Consider the following 10,486-nt stretch of genomic DNA (forward strand, 5'->3'; position numbering starts at 1 on the left):
TACCTCCAAGTGATTCCCCTTTAATCCCTCTTCAATCCCCTTCAAGAAGCGCCAAAAAAGACCAACAATGGAAGAAATAAACCCCAAAATCGCGGACAAGACGACCTTTTAAACCTTCTGCCCAGGCCTGAAATCCTTCTTCGCGAACGTAGTCAAAGCCTCGCGTTCGCGAAGCACAAATTAACTTTGACCAATTTTTCCTCTTTCGCGATAGCGACCTACCCATTGCCAATGCGACGCTTTTCTCAAACCAGCCTTCGCGATCGCGTTCCGCCTCTTGCGAACGCGATGAGTAAAAATTCACTGAAGTTTAGCTGCCCATTTTTTTCTATGCGAACGCGATACCACCCCGCGAACGCGATGCACAACCACTTAGCCCTTCGCCAACGCGTAGCCTTTCTCGCGAACGCGAAGGCTTAAATTTCACCTTCCTCAACTGACTCTTCACGAACGCGAGGGTCCACTTACGAATGCGAAGAGTAAAATACCTGCAACAGCTAAAACCAAATTCTGCAACTCCAAACATCAAGAAATGATCCGATTGACCACCCGAAACTCCCCTGAGGCCCTCGGGACCTCAACCAAAGGCACAAATATATCCTAAAGCCTTATTGAAACTTGTACAAATCTTCAAAACACCTCAAACAATATCAAATCAACCAAAACACATCGGATTCAAGCCTAAGTTTCCAAAATCTTCAGAATTTTGCTTTTGATCAAAAACCCAACCAAACCACGTTCGAATGACCTGAAATTTTACACATACATCCCAAATGACACAACGGAGCTACTACAGCTCTAGAAATTCTATTCCTATATCAAAATATCGCCTACCAACCGAAAATCGCCAAAATATCAACTTCGCCATTTCAAGCCTAAATCTACTCCGAACCTCCAATACTCATTCCGATTGCGCTCCTAAGTCCCAAATCACCTCCCGAAGCTAACCAAAGCATCAGAACTCACATCTGAGCCCTCTAACAGAAAAGTCTATCCAGTTGACTTTTCCAACTTAGCTTCCTCCAAAGAGACTAAGTGTCTCAAACCTTACCAAAATCATTCCGGATTCGATCCGACGAACCCGATACCACATAATACGGATAAACAAAGAATAAAGAAGTAGAAATGGAGGAAATGGAGCAGTAACTCATGAGACAACTGGTCGGGTTGTCATATCCTCCCTAACTTAAACAAACATTCGTCCTCGAACGAGTCAAGAAACATACCTGAAGCCTCAAACAGGTGAGGATATCTGCTCTGCATCTCCCGCTCGGTCTCCCTAGTAGCCTCCTCCACGGGCCGACCTCTCCACTACACTTTCACTGCAACTATATCCTTTGACCTCAACTTTCAAACATGACGACCCAAAAAAGCTACTGGCTCCACATCATACGTCAAATCATTACCCAACTGGACCGTGCTAAAATCCAAAACATGCGTCGGATCCCCAATATACTTCCGAAGCATAGAAACATGAAATATCGGATGCACATTTGACAAGCTGGGTGGCAAAGCAAGATAATAAGCCACATCCCCAATCCAAGGACCTTTTTACCAACCACGGACTCAATTTCTCTTTCTTCCCAAATCTCATAACACCCTTTATGGGCGAAACCTTCAACAGAACCTTTTTACCAACCATGTAGGACACATCTCGAACCTTTCTGTCAGCATAATTGTTTTGTCTCGACTGCGCTGTACGAAGCCTCTCTTGAATCACCTTCACCTTTTCTAAAACATCCTACACCAAGTCTGTCCCCAATAACCTAGCCTCAACGGGCTCGAATCAACCAACTGGAGATCTACAACACCTCCCATACAAAGCATTATATGGAGCCATCTGAATACTTGACTAGTAGTTGTTGTTATAAGCAAACTCTGTAAGCGATAGAAACTGATCCCATGACCATCCGAAATCAATGACACAAGCACGCAACATGTCCTCTAATATCTGAATAGTGCGCTCGAACTGCCCATTCATTTGAGGGTGAAAAGTTGTGCTCGACTCAACCTGAGTACCCAACTCTCGCTATACAGACCTCCAAAATTGCAATGTAAATTGAGTGCCCCTATATGAAATAATGGAAACGGGGACATAATGCAAACGAACAGTCTTCCAGATATAGATCCCTGCCAACCGCTGTGATAAATAGGTAGTACACACAAGAATGAAGTGCGCGGACTTGGTCAGCCGATCCATAATCTCCCAAATAGCATCGAACATCTTTAAAGTCCGTGGAAGTCCAACTACAAAGTCCATAGTAATCCTCTCCCATATCCACTGGGGAATATTCATCTGCTGAAGCAAGCCACCTGGTCTCTGATGCTCATATTTCACATGCTGACAATTGAGACACCGAGCTACAAATCTAACATTGTCTTTCTTCATTCTCCGCCACCAATAGTGCTGCCTCAGATCCTGATACATCTTCGCAGCACCCGAATGAATGGAATACTGCGAGCTATGGGCCTCCTCCAGAATCAACTCCCGAAGCCCATCTACATTGGGCACACAAATCCGGCCCTGCATCCTCAACACCCCATCATCACCAATGGTTACATCTCTGGCATCATTGTGCTAAACTCATCCTTAAGGACAAGCAAATGCAGATCATCATACTGGCGCTTTCTGATGTGATCATATAAGGAAGACGACAAACCACACAAGCCAATACCCCGACTAGGCTCCGAAATATCAAACCTCGCGAACTGATTGGCCAAGGATTGAACGTCAACTGTAATAGGTCTCTCCCTAACTGTAATATATGCCAAACTCCCGATACTCACTGCCTTTTGGCTCAAGGCATCAGCCACCACATTGGCCTTTCCCAGATGGTACAAAATAGTAATATCATAATCCTTAAGAAACTCCAACCACCTCTGCTACCTTAAATTGAGATCCTTCTGTTTGAATAAGTGCTGGAGGCTACGATTATCAATAAACACCTCACAAGACACACCATACAAGTAATGCCTCTAAATCTTCAACGTATGAACTATGGCAGCCAACATCAAATCATGAACGGGGTAGTTCTTCTCATAGGGCTTCAATTGATGAGAAGCATAAGCAATAACTCTACCCTCCTACATCAAAACACAACCAATACCAACTCTCGAAGCATCACAATACACTGTATATGAACCTGAAGTTGATGGCAGAACCAACATTGGAGCTGTGGTCAAGGTTGTCTTAAGCTTCTGAAAGCTGTCCTCACACTCGTCCGACCATACAAATGAAGCACCCTTCTAAGTCAACTTGGTCAAGGGTAATGCGATAGATGAGAATCCCTGAACTAACTGGCGATAATAGCCTGCCAAACAAAGCAAGTTGTGAATATCAATTGCTGAGGACGGTTTGGGCCAACTCTGAACTGCCTCTATCTTCTTCGAATCAACCTGATTACCCTCTCTGAACACCACGTGCCCCTAGAAAGCCACTAAACTGAGCCAAAACTCACACTTGGAGAATTTTGCATAAAGCTTCTCCTCCCTCAATCTCTACAACACAACTCTCAAATGCATGAACGCTCCTCTCTGAACACCACATGCTCCTCTTGACTACACGAATACACCAGAATATGATCAATGAAGACTATGACAAATGAGTCGAGATAAGGTCGAAACATACTATTCATCAAATGCATGAACGCTGCTGGGGTATTGGTCAGCACAAAAGAAATCACCAAGAACTCATAATGATCGTCCTGAAAGATGTCTTAAGAATATTCGAGTCCCTGATCTTCAACTAGTGATAACCTGAACAGAGATCAATCTTGGAGAACACTCTTGCTCCCTGAAGCTGGTAGAATAAATCATCAATGTGAGGCAAATGATACTTGTTCTTAATTGTTACCTTGCTCAGTTGTCTATAATCAATGCACATCCTCATAGTTCCATCCTTCTTCTTCACAAATAGAACCGACGAACCCCAAGGTGACACACTAGGCCTAATGAACCCTTTATTAAGAAGTTCCTAAAGCTGATCCTTTAATTCTTTCAACTCTTCTAGTGCCATACGATACAACAGAATAGAAATGGGCTGAGTTCCCAGCACCAGGTCAATACCAAAATTAATATCCATGTCCGGTGGAATGCCCAACAGGTCTGCAGGAAACACATCGGGAAAATTCCTCACAAGTGGAACAAAATCAATACTAGGAGTCTCAGCACCGACATCCCTCACAAAGGCTAGATATAAAAGACAACCCTTCTCAACCATACGCTGGGCTTTCAAGAATGAGATCCCTCTACTGGGAACATAATCAGTCACACCTCGCCACTCAATTCGTGGCACACCCGATATATCCAATGTGACTGTCTTAGCATGACAGTACAGAATAGCACAACACGGAGATAGCCAATCCATGCCCAAAATGACATCGAAATCCACCATACACAATAATAAAAGATCCACACGGGTCTCCAGATGATGTTTAGCTTAAAGCATATATTTTTCTATGTATATCGCCACATATTTTACTTTTGTTTCATGCATTTGGGATTTTAAATGCTATGATTTATATTAATTTGAAGTGTTTTTACTTGTAGGAATGATTCGGAAGCAATTGGGGGCGAAACGCGCAAGATTTGAGCTAAAACAAACAAACCGGGAAAATGCGCATTTGGGCACCACATGCAGCGCCTGGCACCACCTATGGCGTTGGAGACAGTACGGACAATTTGGGTAGTGCCGTGGTGGGCTCCTGGCACTGGGCTGGGCGCCAGTGACGTAATTTTGTCCAATTTCGCCCGGGACAAGGTTATTTCGGCCCTAAACCTACCCAACACGTATAAAAGCAAGACTAAACCTATTTTAGAGGGGGAGAGACGCCACTTTGGATATATCTAACATACTTTGAAGGAGAATTCATGTGGAGGAACACACACCATGCTTGGAGAAGGCTTCTAACTAGTTTTTCTTCTCTTCTCTTCTTTTAATCTCATAGTTTATTAGTTCTAGAGTTTTGGGTGCTATATGAACGTTGTAGTTTGAAGCTTGCATTGTTCTTATTATTTTATCATATTAGTTTATTTATTCAATCTTGCGCTTAATTATTTGATTTCTTGATCACCAATTGAATAATATCTGCGAATCTAGAATTGAACTCGGGAGAGGAAATTCTAGATTGCATATAAGATTGAGTAGAGCAAGATCTTAACTCCGAGGAGGAGAAGATTTGCGGTTAGGATAGGAATATACTTAATCTCCTTGCTTGGTTACTATATGGGAATTACTAATGTGTTCTTGTTAATCCTAATTCCATAGGAATATAGGCGTTAGGTTAGCTTGAATAGGCGAGTTGTACTTCGGGAGAAGGCTATGAGCAATATTAACCCTGTCAACCAATAAACCAGATAAATTAATTAGATGATTTAAGTGAAAAACTCAACAGGATTTTTAGCTAACCCATAACTATTGAATATTCACTCATATTGAATTCGCCTCTATAATTCGCTAACTTGTTTTCTTTAATCTCTTAATTTGTTACTCTAGATTAATTTTAGTTAAATATTCATACTTTAGAATTCGCTTGAATAGATTAATTGTTTGGGTTTAATTTAGTTGATAGTTAATCACAAGTTCTTGTGGGTACGATATCTGGACTTACAATCCTATATTACTTATCGACCACGTATACTTGTTGTGCGTTTGGGAGTAACAAGTTTTTGGCGTCGTTGCCGGGGACATAGAAATTAACTATTCTACTAGATATTTTTTGGCAATCCGCTAGGCAAGCGCCTAGGGCTAATTTTTTATTAATGAAAGAAAAGAAAAATACAACAATTAGGAACAGTACAAATAAGGGGGACAATAGCACCAGTATTGTTACCCATATGCCTTGGCTATATAATCACTCCTTTGCGCCTCACATTGCGTTATGATGGCAGCCTCATGTAGAGGATTCATGGTGTAGCTGCCGGCAAAGTCTCACGAGGGCATATAATCTCATAGCCGTGTGGATACTTTTCCAAAGGCATAGTACCAAGGAAACTCAAACCGGGCTAAACCTTACCCTGCTAATCCTATTGAGGCAGAGAAAAGGCCTCACCTACTAGCACGTATGTAAAAAATAAGAATTGGAGAGTACCAAATATTTAATGATCATCACAGAGTTTATAACATACTCTATGATGATATTACAAATGAGAATACTAATAAAGTGGTATAATAGAATGAAGTACCAATTTGGTTCATGTCCCTTCTTTTGCAAACTTGTAAAATCTTCAATTTGTAATTCTTTGTTGTTTTCCTCAACCGTGTTCAAAATGTATTCAAAAATCATCCTTTCTTTTTTGAACGGTTGGACCTCGTTGATGTAGTTGGGGCAGCCTACTTTTGTTTGGCAACTCTCATTGGAGGTCTCCTAACATTTAAAAAATCATAACCTTGTCGTCCCAACTATTTTTCCTTGTATGAGATTTCCTATTTTTTCCGCTATGCATAGGTGATAAATCACCTTTTCTTGCTGCATGTGCGCGACATTCTTTCAAAACTGCATCTTCTTCTCCTTCCTCATAGATATCTATACCCACAGATACTGGATCTGGCATGTCTTGTAAAAATTCTTGTGCCATCAAACCATTTCCATCCTGTCTGTTAACCATAGTTGCCTTGTTTTGACTTTGTTTTGTGCCTTTCACCTGGTTGCTGGTCCAATCCCCACACCCAGTGCTACCAACTTGATTTGTATTTAGAGAATTTAGGGGCTTAGAACTTACCATTGCATCAAGTAGCTTTTTGTCCTCCATCGTGATAACAAGTGTCCTTATAGATAACTGTTGCTGTCCAGCAGTTGAAGAAGTTACTGCTGCTCATGCATTGTTTTCATTCTGCTGTTGCAATGCATCAAGCAACTTTCCATCCTGCAAAGTGATAGCTGGTGACATTGTATCCTGCTGCTGCTGTCCACCAGTTGGAAGTGTGACTATAGCTCCTGAGGTGTTTGCATTCAGCTGTTGCTGCCCATACTTTCGACCAGCTGGATCAATCTGGTTACTAGGTGTGGCTGCATTTTGAACTATGTTTCCAGCTACTGCATCCTTGACTTTTAGAGCAGCAACTGGAGAGTACCTGGGAATGAAAGCTGGAGCGTTGAGATTCAACATGCTTTTATGGCTCACGTTTGGTATACCATCTGGTTTAGGCAGTGTTATTGAATCAAGTTCTTCACCTGCACTCTCCTAATCAGCCTCATGATCTGCCTCTTCAGATAAGTATCCAGCAAGATCAACACCACAATCTTCTTCATCATCATACTCACGCTGGTCATCCCAGAGTTTGGATTTAATTGCCATCGCCTTTTGCGCATCAACAGGAACAATGTCCTTCGACACAATAAGTCGACCACCTGTGTTCTTGGCAAGTTGTTGTTTGCTACTACCTGGATATTGTAATTGGCAAATTTTTGGGGTTGTGTTCATCATCATAGCTTCCACGACATCGTTTACCATTTTATCAAGCTCCGAATTGGAAATATGTAGCGTTGGCATATCTGCAGCAGAATTTGACTTGTCTCACCATTGTGATTACCACCAGATGCGATCTCAAGGCGAACATTGTCCGCTTCATTTTTCTGCTCCTTTTCACTACCTGTAAAATTAGTTTTTCCAGAATCTGGTCATATCTCATACCCCATCTGTTGTTCCTCATTAACATGCTCACCCTCATTCACCAAAGCATCGAAAGAGTTCAAAATTCCAATAGCCTTAGATGGTACAATCTGATTTTGAAGCATTGGAGTTTGCTTCTTGCTAGGTGATTTGTTCACCACTTTCCAGTTGTTACTCTTTGTAGTACCTACTGCCCCTAAACCTATTTTATCTTGCCCCGCAGAAATTTGATGACCATGTGCCAAAATATTTTTTCCTCGATCAACATCGGCATGCATTGCACCAGCAGTGACTAGGTGCATTCTTGTAGAGATAGTGGATGCGTGAAAATGTTTGGATTGTTTAGGAAGCCCCTTGTCCAATTTTAACACCTCATCTAGTGGCACGATAGGAGCTGAAGCATGTGTTGTATTTGAATTGTCAATAACCTCAGCAACAGAAGTCATAACCCCTTTATTAAAGAGCCCAGCACCTGCCTTCACATTTGTAGCATCTGCATTTCTCACAACATCAACATCTTCAAGTTCCTGCTCCTCATCTTGCACTGCAGTATCTATTAACTGAGTTGTTTTTTCAGTTAGATCAACATGTGCAGCAGTAGCTTTAATAACCCTAGCAGTAGGACGATTACCAGTTGCATTCAATGCAACATTAGCCTCTAATTGTGAACCTATAGTAGTTGATCGTCTTTCAGCTTTGTCAACTTGTGCTATCAATGTTACTGCTGCATTATTCTTGGCAAACATTGTTAGAACAACTGCAGCTAAAGCATTGTCATTCATCATCCCAGGTACAAACGCTGAACCTTTAGAAGTTCCAGGTAAAGCTTGATGAACCACAGTATTTTTTGCAGCCTTGAAGTCCTGAGCAACTCTAGAAAGGGCTTCAACAACTGGGACAATTGCACTAGAAACAGGATTATGCCCCATATGCCTTGTAGATACAGCTGTTACATGTGGTGTCTTGATCAAATTTTCAGCGTGTTCATGAGCCCTTTGAGGAGCTCTTAACACCTTTGTAGCATCTGTATAGTTAATGTGATCTCCAGCAGTTCGATCACCATCATTTACGGCCCTCCTCTCATTCAAAAACTGACGCAAATCTCCCTTCTATTTCGTACCACCAATTTGTTCTTGACGAGGTTGCTCTTCATCAATCTGAGCATCCTCATCACAATTTGTTTTCTGAAGTCTTCGACACGTAGTTTTATCATGGCCTTGATGCTTACAACAATTACAATATAGTGGTAAATTATCGTAAACGATTTCTTGAAAAACCTCTGGTACTTTTCCAGAAATTGTATCCACACTTTGCAACCTTACGCGATTAGGATGTTTGTCAAGCAAGTCTAAGATCACCTTCACCCTAGCAGTGCTAGGTCTGGACTTAGTTTGTGTTGCCTTATCAATGGCAATTGGTTTTCCTACAGCATATGCTATAGACAACAATGAAGGCATCGCAAACAAATCTGGTGACAGATTCGGCAACGATATCCAAACCATTGCTTTTCCTCCTTTGGGTTATAACCAATCGTCCATGGAAATACACGATATTGAAGCTGAACACCCTTATACAGCAGATAATAGAGCGAGCTAAAGCACTTACATAATCATCATAACGATCAAACCTTAGCAGTAATTTCCTTGGTCCGAGTAAACCGATGATACATCGACCTTTAACACCTAAGTGTTTGGGCAGTAAATCTCGTTGCTCATTGAGTTCTGGTGCTCCTGGAGATACTTTCATCACTACTGATTGATGCAAGCGTTCCTCCACAGCAAACTGTTGTCGTTCTTCTAAGGAAAACATTACAGTTGGCTCTCCATTGATGAACTGGACTGGTTTGAGTTTTGGAGTTGTGCGAGGTATGGGGTCTATTTTTGTTGCGATTTGCTGAGCATATGTGGGTTTTATTGGTGGCTCTCCCAAAGCCAAAGGCTGGGGAGAGACGACAACATCCATGGCTACTCAAAACGTCACCATATCATTGACGTGAAGAACTGAAAATAACAACAAAATCTGGAAAATTCTGCTTGTTACAGTAAATCGCGAAATAGAATTTAAGATCTAGAAAAATATGTTATGAATTTGAGGATAAAACCAGCTGGGGATTGTTCTCTAAGAGAAGGGGGTTCTTTTAAGACCAATCTTGTGATATTAACTTGCCGGATGCCGGAGTTATGGCCCGGTGAATAGTGACGGAATTACTATTCACCTTCTTCATAGAGAGAAGGAGGAGGATTTTTGAGAGATAAGAATTAAGGATGATTTTTACTTTTTGCCTATTCAAGTTTTTTTTTTATTTTAACTTACTTTAATATTTTATTATCTTTGTTGACATGGCATATTGGAACGATAATTGGTCAAATATTGGTTATTCTTATTATGATGATCCTTATCCATATTGTGGAGGACCACACTTAGGGCAAAATTGTGCATCTCAATCTGATGTGTGAAATTTTTGTAATGTGTGTGGTTGTCAAGGCGGCCATTGGGATGGTTCTCCTAATTATTATTGTCCTTCTCAGAGTTTTTATTATAATGTTTCTAATATTGTTTATGAGTTTGATATGAGCAATGAAGTGGAGGATATGGAAAGCATGTCTCGTATTATGGACATGATGAGGAAAATAGTCGAGCAACAAGTTCTTGATGCCTCAACTATCAAACGACTCCAGGCTAGAATGGATGAATTAATGGCCAATTTCAAAGAAGAACCTCAATTCGATGAAGAGCGAGTTCCCACAAGAAAATTATTTTGAAGAAGCAAATATAGTGAACCAATCTTGACTTGAGGAAAAAGCTCAACTGATAAAATCTCATGAGTTTTTTCGTGATGGTCTTTCAAATATGACAGAACAACCGATAGAAGGAA

Source organism: Nicotiana sylvestris, chromosome 10 (assembly GCF_000393655.2).
Source record: "Nicotiana sylvestris chromosome 10, ASM39365v2, whole genome shotgun sequence".
Classification (NCBI taxonomy): Eukaryota; Viridiplantae; Streptophyta; class Magnoliopsida; order Solanales; family Solanaceae; genus Nicotiana; species Nicotiana sylvestris.